This window comes from Bidens hawaiensis, unplaced genomic scaffold (assembly GCF_021521415.1).
Source record: "Bidens hawaiensis isolate Kalapana, Puna unplaced genomic scaffold, B.hawaiensis_p1.1 tig00009067_1, whole genome shotgun sequence".
NCBI classification, from domain to species: domain Eukaryota; kingdom Viridiplantae; phylum Streptophyta; class Magnoliopsida; order Asterales; family Asteraceae; genus Bidens; species Bidens hawaiensis.
The window spans coordinates 553,695-566,225 of NW_027491664.1; the positions used below are offsets into that span (position 1 = coordinate 553,695).

A 12,531-nucleotide genomic window follows, 5' to 3' on the forward strand; every position below is an offset into this window, starting at 1 on the left:
GACACCATTGAGAGGCGTTTCCTGCGGGGACAGCTTGCGTACCGCACGTGAGGACGTCACGTCTCTGAGCGTGGTGGGTCCTGCTGATCCAGTTGGTTTCTGCGCAGACATTCCTTTAGTTTAGTCTTGCGGGTTCAACCGCGCGGACGTCCGTTAAGGAGTCTTGCGGGTTGAACTGCGCAGACGTCCCTTTTCAAGGTGAGTCTGTGGGTCCAACTGGGCTCTGCTGGGACCTACCTCTTCAATGTTTATTTAACGTAAATCGAAACAATCCACGTGAGTAATCTTTTATTTATTTATACCTAGTTGATAATCGAATCTAAACAATAAAAAAAGAAAAGAAAATAGTATAATAAACTTTTATAAGTACTAGAAATAGTTAAAACTAAAGTATTGTTACTTTTATTATGTACGTATTATTATAATAATGCATGGGTCAAAAGTGTAAATCTGAAGTGTCGTGTCTATCATCCAATAGGCTGCTTCATGATGTATATATATGTGGATAGTGGAGCAAGAAACAAAGTGTGTCGATCATTATGTATTTTCTGACTTAAAGATGATGTTAAATGAGTTTGTTATAATCATTATAGGTTTTAGATGTTTTTTTTCTTCTATTATTCGTGCATGGATTTTCTAATTTCTAGAGGTGGAAATGAGTAGAACCGAGTTCAAACTCGTCTAAATTTGAGCTTGACTTGATTAACTTAAGAGATCTCGGGCTCAATATCATCATGTTTCGAGCTCTATTTCTAAACCTCGTACTTATTCCTGGTTAATTTTCAAGCATGAGCTTGTTTATATTACTTAATTAATATACACTTATAGCTATTTTTGTATATATTTATAGTAACATTTTTATATTTAACACAATACATATTATTTAGTTATTTTTACCATGAAACATATATTTTAATAATAATGTTATAAATGTATACACTAACACAGATCTAGTTTGCAAGACCAAGTAAATTATTATACCAAAACAAGATGTAGTTCAAACTAAAAACAACATTCTTATTGTGCACACTAGCTAGTAGTCTACTAGTACTTCAGGTCCGGGTTGATGTTCGTAGTCGGTTCATTCATGTCTGGTCTTGACTCATTGCGCATAGTGGGTTTGCTATGCAAAACAACCGTTTCAACTGTCAAACCTGGGCCAAAACCAAACAGAACACCCCAATCTAACCCTTCACCAGTGGTGCTTTTTCCATCCTCCAAAGACTTGTCTCTCATTTCATCAATGATGAACAACACACATGCACTAATCATGTTCCCATATTCACTTAGCACGTGCCTACTTGCCCACAACTTCTGTTTATTAAGGTGAAGCTTTAGCTCCACGTGGTCGAGAATGCTTCTACCACCCGGGTGAACAATCCAAAACATCGAGTTCCAGTCACGTAGACCGAGTGGACGAACCGCTTGCAGTAATGTATTCTCTATATTGTCAGAGATCATGTTGGGTAAATTATTGTCTAAGTGAACTTTGAGCCCATCCTCCCTCAAGTATAAGTTTACTGCGGTCTCAGTACCCGGTATGATTGTTTGATTAGCAGAAACAATCTCAAACAAACGGACGTTCAGCCGCCAAATCTGGATCCGAACCCACAATGATCGCAGCAGCTCCGTCCCCAAAAAGAGCTTGCCCGACCAAAGCGTCAACGTGGTCCTCACTAGGTCCATGAAAGATACTAGCCGTGATCTCTAAGCATACAACAAGCACACGCGAGCCCTTATTGTTTTCAGCAAGGTCCTTGGCTAGTCGAAGGACCATGCCTCCTGCCGAGCAGCCTTGTTGGTACATCATGAGCCGGTTGACCGAAGGGTTGAGACCAAGTAGCTTGGTGAGTTGATAGTCAGCACCCGGCATGTCGATTCCTGAGGTGGTGCAAAAGATGACATGGGTGATCTTAGATTTTGGGAGTCCCCACTCTTCGATGGCTTTTGTAGCGGCTTCCTTACCGAGCTTTGGGACTTCGGTGCTCATCAAGTCTTGGCGAGTATTCAAAGATGGGCTCGTGTACTTGCACATGTTCGGGTTGTTTTTAAGAAACTCTTTTGTTAGGCACATGTATCGTTTCTTTATCATTGTTTTGTCACCTACAAGTTCATTAACTAGTTATATCAAGACATATTCAATGTTAATATGAATTGAAATTGCATGATTCAAGGAAGCGGCACGAAATAATACAAGTAAATACTCACAAATGCGTTTGAACTTGTTTTTAAGATTAACCATATGCTCGCTCTTTGTAACGTGGAAATAGTAGTCAGCGTATTCGGCCTGAATATAACAATTGGGAGGAGTTGCGGTGCCAATGGCAAGAATAGTGGCTAGACCTTGTGCGCGTTGGGTCTCTCGAATGTTTTCAACATCTACAACCTTCTGAACTGATGCCATTTTTTTTCTAACTTGATTTGTTGAAGCAAATGCTGCCAGTGAACCATTATATAGGAGTTCTCTACGGCAACAAGTTAAATTGATAGTACCAACTACCAACACATAAACAACTCTTTAGTTAATATATATTACAAGTGTCATTTGTGTTAGGTTGACGTGTTAAAGTCTCTACATAGGTTTATTAAATAATGTAGCATCTTGTTTTCTGGATATATAATCAACCCGTTATCACAAATAATATATTTGTATATGTAATTATTAGAATATATATACGAGACAAATTAACACCACATTGAAAATTTTGGAATATACCCAATACATGTTTCTGGTTAGGCGGTGAGTGGAGACTAGCGATTAATCAAGATTAATCAGAGTTTTTTGGAGATTAATCGGAATTAATCGACATATAATCTAGTCAAGATTCTTACAACATATGTATAAGTGTTAAATCTTCATCTGAAAAAAAGTAAAAATGAGTGGTGAATGATTTATATATTTATACTAGGTCTAGATCCATGTATTACACGGGATTTGTCAACATTTAAATTAATAAAATGAATTATTTGAAAAAAAAAATTTCAGGGAAAAAGTAAGAACACAAATACAAATATACTCAAATATATATTGAGATATTTTATATTTGCATGGAAACCAAATTAATAATTAATTTCAAATAGTATTTATAGTTTTCCTTTATTTAAATATAGTAAGTTGGTTATTTTCTCCTCGATCAGCGGATTATGATAATAACTAATAATAAACAAAATCCTAGAATCAAATATCCGATTAGTTTTAATGGGTCATAACAACTAAACCTATGACTTGTGGATACCATGGATTAATGGGAATGAAAATTAGAACTATGAATGAATATGGTTATGACATATCATCTTTAGTATTTTTGTTTATTAGTTAAGTAAGATGAACCGAGAGAGAAGAACACGGTGGGATATTTTGTTGTTGGGAGGTGGGTTTGGCCAATCAAGGATTAGGGAGGAAGGATCCAAGGCCACAAAACCATCAAGATGAAAACTGAAGGAAAGAATTATTGTGTTTAAGATAAATTTATGTTATCCGGAAGACTTGAATTCTTACTCAAGACCTTCCAACCGTTGTTTTTACAATAAGTCACCAACTCCATTACAAAGAAAACATACAAAACCTTTTTTACTTAAAAAAAATAATCAAAAACTTTTTGTTTCAAAGAATAAGCATTCAGTTCATATAAACTCACCTTGATTATATTGAATGACGAAGAACCATGAATTTGTTTTCAGTATGATCAGTTTTGTCATTTAAAAGAGAGTTTCTGTGTACCTGTGTAGTTTGTTGACCGTTTACATACTTTTCTATTATTATTAAATCCTTTTTAAAAATGAAATTGCATTTAGTAAACAAGTTTTTAAAAACAAAATGAAGAAAAATTATTAACTGTAATTCTGAATTAAACATACTCATTTCTTAACTTTCTAATGTGATTTCTTTTTTCAGTTTTTTGTAATAGCCAATTTTCTAATGTGATTACTAACACCTTTCAAATGAATCCCACTCAGATTTTCTTAAAAGTATTTCTCATATAAAAACTTATATAATTGATCCGTGGTGGGTCAAGACAATGTTTTCATGGGGTAAGAAATTTTTATGACCAATTGATTAACACTATATAATGATGTTTTTCGGTCCAGTTTGGGTTAAATTTGGTCGGGTCATGTAACGAGTAATCAAACTAAATCTCGTATAATAAAAAATAATACGTTAAACGCCATTACAAATGCATAATGCATATACGTTATATCTAAGGTTCTCTATCTTCATCGTGTTTATCGATTGTGATTGTCAACATAAGTTACTGTTGTATAGTGTGTATCCTTTTGCTTTAATGCGACTATGACTTAATTATCACCAGGCCGCCCTTTTTTAATTTTCTAGGAATTTGGTCGGACCTACTAAACTTTAGGCCTTTAGGGAAGCCAGTTGATTTAGAAAAAATATTGTTTAATTATGACGTTTATTATTTAAATATTAAATAAAACATAAAATCATCGGATCAACTTGTGACAACCCACAGGGATTTGGGAGGAGAACAAGACCTTTTATTTTATAAGAAGGCGAATATCCGCTTCATCATAACGTTTTTTGGGCACTTAATTAATAGTAGTGAATGAGAGGATAATTTCATAGTTAAGCGTGCTTAGGTGGGAATAGTACATAATGGGTGACATCCTGAGAAATCTCCATATGGGCAACCAAAGAAAATCTGTAAGGCGATGGTGGTTCGTCCCAACCAAAGCACACAACATTATGATGTGGCGTTAGCTGAAACATGATGAGGCAAGTTGTCAGACATGCGAGTCCGGTAGTTTTATAATGCATAATTAATTCGTCGATTTTTTTAATAGGTAAGATCAACTGAACCTTCTACACGTGATTTGTTGTTATTGAGTTAGAGAAGCTCTTAACTGACACGAATAAATGATCGGGGTTGATGCTCATGTATACACCATCACACTTAAACTCAGCTTTCATCGATCCGATCATTGAGGGCATGTTTGGGATTATATTTGAAAACTGTTTATTGGCTTGTTGGCTTTTTCAAAAAGTAATTTTAAAAAGTTTGGATTTAAGGCTTTTAAAAAACTATTTTTTAACCCTTTTAAAAAACTAAAATAAAAATATTTTGTTGTGATTGCTAAACACATTTTGGTTTATTAGCTTTTTGAAAATATCAAAAAACTAATAAACATTTTTCAAACTTAATCCCAAACATGCTATACAGATTACACTAAACCCAGGGGCGGATTTAGGGCATCACTACGGTGGGCCGGTGCCCACCGTCCGGCTGCCGGAGAGCCGTGTTTACGAGTTCGCTTTAGTATATTATGTCTCAACAAGCAGCCTGTGCCCACCGTCCGCTACTAGTCCGTGCCCACCGTCAGTTAACATCATCGACAGATTTACCGGGAGGTTACCTGCGACAGTGGTCTGGCGATTCTTTTGAACGAAGAAGTTGAAAAATTGAACTATTATTTAATTTGATAAAAAGGCCCTCTTTTATTTTATTATATTGTTTTTTATTTTCTTAGCTTATCATAATAATTAAAAGAACCGTACATGAGACCTAACAATTCATGCACCTACCCTCTCTCAATATTTATTTAACATTATGTTCTGGTTTATACTTTTGTTAACAATTATGTTATTTGGATAAATAATTTAAGTTTGTCAACAAAATTATTATTTTCATTATATGTAAAAATGACTTTCCTTCTATTATTATCAGCTACTGTCAATAAATTCGTGAAATATATACAGATAAAAAGTATTCGTGACTCGCTAATTAAAAGTTTCTTGATCCGTTACTAAGAGCATTCCCAACCCATCCCCCATAATTATGTGAGGGGAATTGGTAAATTATATGGTGACGTTTTGAGTGATTGTGAGTATAAATTATAGGGCGGAGAGAGAAATGTAGTGATTTTTTATAAATTTTGTGAAACAAAGTTTGTCCCTATTTATTCTTTAATATTTATTGAATTGGTTATGAGTAGAGGAGAGAGAAAATTGTAATGATAAAATTATAAAAAATATTATTTAATTAAACATGAAAGAGAAATGTAGTACTTCCTCCGTCCCATTTTAAATGTCCATTTTTTCACTTTTGGTTGTCCCAATTTAAATGTCATTTTTATACATATAAATTCAATTTCCAATTGTGTCTTTACTATTACATATACTAGATGTTTCATTTCCAATTTAGCCATAATAACTTAAAGAACATTATTGTCATTTTGCAGCTCATAAAATAAAATGATCAAACATTTCTTAATTTGTGTATTTTGGGTTCCATAACATTTAAAATGGAACGGAGGGAGTATTTTATAGTGTAATTACAGGGATAGGGATGGAGGACGGGCTGTGAATGCTCTAAAGGTCGCAATAATGACGGTAACCCAAAAATACTAGTTTACCCTCTCATTTGCCCCAAAAATTCATTCAATTACGGGCCTCCAAAATGGTCGGCCGGCCCTGTTCTCTTTGACCCGATCCATTTTTACCCTATCCATTTTGTGCCCACCCTAGCGAAAATTTCTGGATCCGCCACTGACTAAACCAGTGAAAGCATTCTTACACATTAAACCGTTATTAATTTATTATTAATCAAAGTTGGAACCCAAAGTTGATTCTTATTATTGTGTGCCAATTCAACCATCAGTTCTGCGTAGTAGGATAGGGTTTGCTATGCAAAACAACCGTTTTAACTGTCAAACCCGATCCAAATCCAAACAGCACACCCCACTCTAAACCTTCACCAGTGGTGCTTTCTCCATCCTCCATAGATTTATTTCTCATCTCATTAATCTATACTTTATATAATGTAGCAAAGAGTGGCAAATTAAGACACTACTTTTTAAGAGATTTACAAGTAAATGTTGCATATGGTACAACCTTGTAGTGGGGCAAAATAGTCATTCTCACATTAAAACAAAACTCACGTTTATTTATTATAGTTACAATATTCACCCCTCAATTTTAATTTAATTTAAAGAATAATTACAACAATAACCCTTAATATTTTACCTAAATCTTATTTTAATTTTCACTTTTAACCCAAATACCCCCATGGTTTTTAAACGTTAATAACTTTTTCATACGTTAATATTCTTTTAAAAAAATTTATACCATAAAAACGAGCATATTTTTATCTTTAATTTGAGTATGATATTGCCATAGTTTTTTCAGTTAAAAAAATACATTTTATATATGTGTATTTTTGCCTGGTTATAATAGTTTTAAATTAAATCGTGAGCCAAACCTTTTGTAACAATTGTTTTTGTAGTCGAAGACCAAGACAGAACCTTTGACAGTTGAAAACAACTGGCGAAAAGTTAAAAAAAAATCAACCGTCAAATCAAAGGATGAACGGCTTTACGATTTCAAACCGAACAATAAAAAACCATAAACTTATTACGTAGCGTTTCCCGTTGCATGGCGCGGGCACCCATCTACTAATAAACAACACACAACTACTAGTCATGTTTCCATATTCACTTAGAACATGCCTACTGGCCCTCAACTTATGTTTATGTTTATTAAGGTTAAGTTTCAGTTCCACCAGGTCGAGTATGCGTCTACCACCTGGATGAACAACCCAAAACATCGAGTTCCAGTCAAGTAAACCGAGTGGATGAACCGCTTTCATTAATATATTCTCTATATTCTCAGAGATCATATCGGGTGCATTCTTCTGCAAGTGAAGTTTGAGCCCGTCCTCCCTCAAGTACAACTTTATTGCCATCTCAGTGTCCGGTATGATCGTTTGATTAGCAGAAACAATCTCAAACAACGGACTTTCAACCATCAAATCTGGATCCGAACCCACGATGATCGCAGCAGCTCCGTCCCCAAAAAGTGCTTGCCCGACCAAAGCGTCGACATGGTCCTCACTGGGTCCATGAAAGATAGTAGCCATGATCTCTGAGCAGACAACAAGCACACGCGAGCCCTTGTTGTTTTCAGCAAGGTCTTTGGCTACGTGAAGGACCATGCCCCCAGCCGAGCAGCCTTGTTGGTACATCATGAGCCGGTTGACCGAAGGGGATAGACCGAGTAGCTTGGTGAGTTGATAGTCAGCACCAGGCATGTCGATTCCTGAGGTGGTGCAAAAGATGACATGGGTGATCTTAGATTTTGGGAGTCCCCACTCGTCTATGGCTTTTGTAGCGGCTTCCTTACCGAGCTTTGGGACTTCGGTGATAAGCAAGTCTTGACGAGTATTCAAGGATGGACTCGAGTACTCACACATGTTCGGGTTTTCTTTTAGAAACTCTTCTGTAAGGATCATGTATCGCTTCTTTATCATTGTTTTGTCACCTACAAGTTGGTTTTTAGTAAAAAATTATATAGAACACTATAGACAAGAAGTTAAAATAGATTTATATCAAATATAACTATAGAGTAAGTGTAATATGAAACTTCGATAATCAAGGTAATATGAAACAAAAAAACTTCAACTTCCATTTGAAGGAGAGAACTTAGGCTTGCCAAGCCTGGTTACCATAACTTTTATAAAGAAAATCCATATTAATCGTATGACTAGGACTATAAATGAACTGTTTAGCTGGAAGTTCGTTCATGTTTGTTTGTTTATTTAATAAATAAAGGATCGTGCATAAAAAGTTTGTGTTCATTTAATTAAACAAACGAACACAACCCATGTTTCGTTTGTTCATTTATGTTCGTGAATGATCATTTTTGGATGAGTTATTTACTTAATTAATGCTCTATTTTTATTCGTTAGTGTTCGTTTACGTCTGTCCACATATTATATTCATTTTATATGTTCGTGAACAGTTCGTTTAGATTTTAAATGAACGAACACAAATATGTTCTTTTATTAATCAAACGAACATGGACACAAATATTTGTTTGGTTAAGTGTTCATGTTCGTTTTGTTCATTTAGAGACCTACCTATGCCATAACTTAAGTGAAGTGAAATACTTACAAATGCGTTTGAACTTATTTTTAAGATCAATCATATGCTCGCTGTTTGTAACATGAAAATAGTAGTCCAGGTGATCATCTTGATTGTAACCATTAGGAGGAGTTGCCGTACCAATGGCAAGAATGGTGGCTAGACCTTGTGCCTGTTGGGTCTCTCGAATTTCTTCGAAGTCTACAGTTAAATTGATAGTACCAACTACCAACACATATACAACTCTTAGTTAATATATGTTACAAGTGTTATTTGTGTTAGGTTGACGTGTTAATGTCTCTACATAGGTTTATTAAATAATGTAACATCTTGTTTTCTGGATATATAATGGGACATGTTATTCATAAACCCTTATAATTTTTTTTTGGGTGCACATAAAAGATAAAATATGTGTTAAAAGAGTGTATAATATCAAAAAGGGTGTGAACCAATGCCTATATAATCAACCCGTTATCACCAATAATATCTTTGTATATGTAATTATTAGAATATTATATATACGAGACAAATTAACACCACACTGAAAACTTTGGAATATACCCAATACATGTTTCTGGTTAAGCGGTGAGTGGAGACTAGTGTTAATCATGATTAATCAGAGTCTTTTGACGATTAATCGGGATTAATCTACGTCTAGTATACTTACAATATGTATAAGTGTTAAATCTTCATCTGAAGAAAAGTAAAAATGAGTGGTGAACGATTATATGGACCGAGAGAGAAGAACACAGTGGGATATTTTGTTGTTGGGACGTGGGTTTGGCCAATCATGGTTAAGGGAGGAAGGATCCAAGGGCACACCCCAACCAGTAAGATGAAAACTTAAATATGAAAGAAGAAAATAAAATTTTAAACCACAAATTTCGGTTATCTAAAAGACTTAATTAAATCCTTACCCAAGACCTCTCAACTCTTGCTTTTGACAATGAGCCACCAACCCCATTAGACTAGATGGTATACATCATTCTTCATCATTCCCCTTATTCATCATGTCAGCTTCACGTCAGTTTTTCTCTCATCATTCAACATCATCTTTCAACACCCTTCAACCTAGGTGTGTATATCATCCTTCATCATTGTTCATTTTCTAATTTTCTTTTTTATTTAATACTATTTTTATATTTAAAATATATATTTTAAATTATAATATTTAATAAAATAAATTAAAATGCATGAATTAAAAAGTGAAAACGATTACATTAAATTAAAAAAAATCATAAAATAAAATAGTATAAAAACTAATAAAAAAGTAAAACATAAATAAATAAAAAGTATAACTAAAAACCTAGATGGTTATATTATATTTTTGGGCAATTTTTCGTTTTAAGCCAACGCCAAATTAAGCTCCTCTCCTTATAGATGGCTAAGATCTCACTTTAAGAGATCAAAATCTGTCCACTCGGTCTCCATTAAACGATTTTTTTCCCGTTTGATCTCGGCCGCCTCTTCACTTATTTTTTGCGTCATTTTCATCTTCTAAATTTGCAACTCCTTAAAACTTGCAAATTCATCCTTTATAAAAACCAAGTTCGGGTTGTCGGTTGAAGACGATCTCGTTCCCTTTCCCTTTGCCTTCGTCTTGTCACTCCCAATCGGATGTTCCGGTTCAACCAGATTCCCATCGTTAAACTCAAAATTAAGATCTTGGTTACAACGGGCATCCGAACTACCTATGTTAAACTCTCCACTTTCGGGAGTTTTTGTCCACTTCACCGACTCAACCTCATTCGGCATCACATGCCACTTCGGACACAACCGAACAATTTCCAAAACTTGTGCGTAGGGAAACACGACCTTATGTTTGGCAACATACCGTTCGTTTGCCAACTTGTAATGATAGACGTAACTACTACTACTACTCTTTGAATTACTGACGTTCAAGTAAGTAGTGTTATACTGTAAAATCACGGAAATTTCGAGCCAAAAATATCAAGATTTCAAAGTTAAGGGACTAAATTTGTCAATTTCCAAACTCAAGGGTTTAAAATGTAATTTCTGTTTTCCTGGCCCGTCGCGCTACGCGATGGATCAGAAGAGAGACCCATCGCGTACCGCGATGGGTTACCTGACACATTGTGACACGTTTGCCACGTGGCACACGGTGGCACCATCTGCCGCCACGTGGCAACACGTCCGCCACGTGCCGCCACGTGGCAACACGTCCGCCACGTGTCGCCACGCGGCACAACGCCTGCCACATGTCGCCACGTGGCAGGTCTACATGGTGACACGAAAGGCCTACGTCGCGATACGCGACGGGCTTGGCCAGGAGGCCGTCGCGTATCGCGACGAGATCCAAATTTTTGCCTATAAATAGAGGCCATCGGCCTCTCATTTCCACCACCCCAAATTCAGTTTTCTCTCTCTCTCTCTAGAAAACTATCCTCTCACTACCTCGAAATACGTGCCCTCGATCCACCTCGATATTCGTGCCACCACCCGACGACGTGTATATCAAGAAGGTGATACTATCCCGACGTTCCGACAATTATCTTAAAGTACGTGCCGTGAAGCATTGGTGTCTCGATTGGCGTGCTCAAGCAAAGTGTAGACCAAAGAGAGTTGAAAAGAGCAAAGGGAGTCGAAGTGCTGCTCAATTGTGTAGGGTTTAATAAGCCAAGAAAAGGTAGGCATAATGCTCGAATAAAATAATAAAATATTGAAAAGGCTTAAAACCTAAGGTCGAGTAAATACTCGATACCTCGATAAAAGAAAAGAAAAGAAAACATAACAAAGAAAAGAATAAAGGATATGTTTGTGATAGATAAATATATATGTGTGCAAGTATATATATTCTTTGTTATGAAATATTATTTAAGTAATAATGAGTATTCTTAAATAATAAAGAAAAGAAAGATATACATTTCTTAAAGAAGAAGAAACGTAGGGTTTTATAAATAAGATATCTATAGGTTATCTAATAAAGAAAGATATTTTAAACTAAAGGTTTAAAAAGAAAAGAAAAGAGATTACTTTATAAACTAGAGGTTTTAAAGTAAATCGAGGTGGCGATTATAAAACTAAGACTAAAGGTTTTAAGCCGGATTGTATATCCGACTAACAAATTGTTATACTCGTACTATAGGTGCGAGATAGCAAGGGAAAGACCCTCGGACGGTGTTTGAAGCCGATCCCAAAGTGAAAAGGTGAATACGCCCCAACTTTTACAAACTTGTTTTCAAACAAGTCAACGTGTTATATGAAAAACTTTACATGAGACTAAGTATCTCTAAAAACATTATAAATAAAGTAAAAGCCTAGCCCTCAGGCTGTAGTATACGTTTGTCTGGATCCTTACATATGTGGTAAAATGCGGTGGTCACATTGCACCACGCTTGGTCAAGACCTCCAGCCACGATGGGGGGACCTAAGTACGTTCGAGTGAGACTGACCATGTGTATATTTATGGTACCTATGTATGTCGAAACGATGCGATGTTTTGCTGGGGTGACCTAGTGTAGAGACTCAAGTTTATAATGATGTTGTTTTAGCTTGATTATTCCTAAGCCATGTTGGGCCGGACCTAAGTTATGTCTCGAGGGGTAATCAAGTGAAAGAAAATATTTTTAGCGTCAGCATATTCACCAGCATTCATTGTTGACGTATTTTCTAACATTTTGCAGGTAATCAATA

At 35.6% G+C, this 12,531-nt stretch overlaps 2 pseudogenes; both read right to left on the bottom strand.

Moving 5' to 3' along the window:
* Positions 1–1,044: 1,044 nt before the first annotated feature.
* LOC143530966 (chalcone synthase pseudogene) lies at positions 1,045–2,404 on the bottom strand (annotated as a pseudogene).
* Positions 2,405–6,613: 4,209 nt separating this feature from the next.
* On the bottom strand, positions 6,614–8,956 carry LOC143530915 (chalcone synthase-like; annotated as a pseudogene).
* Between the last annotated feature and the right edge of the window lie 3,575 nt (positions 8,957–12,531).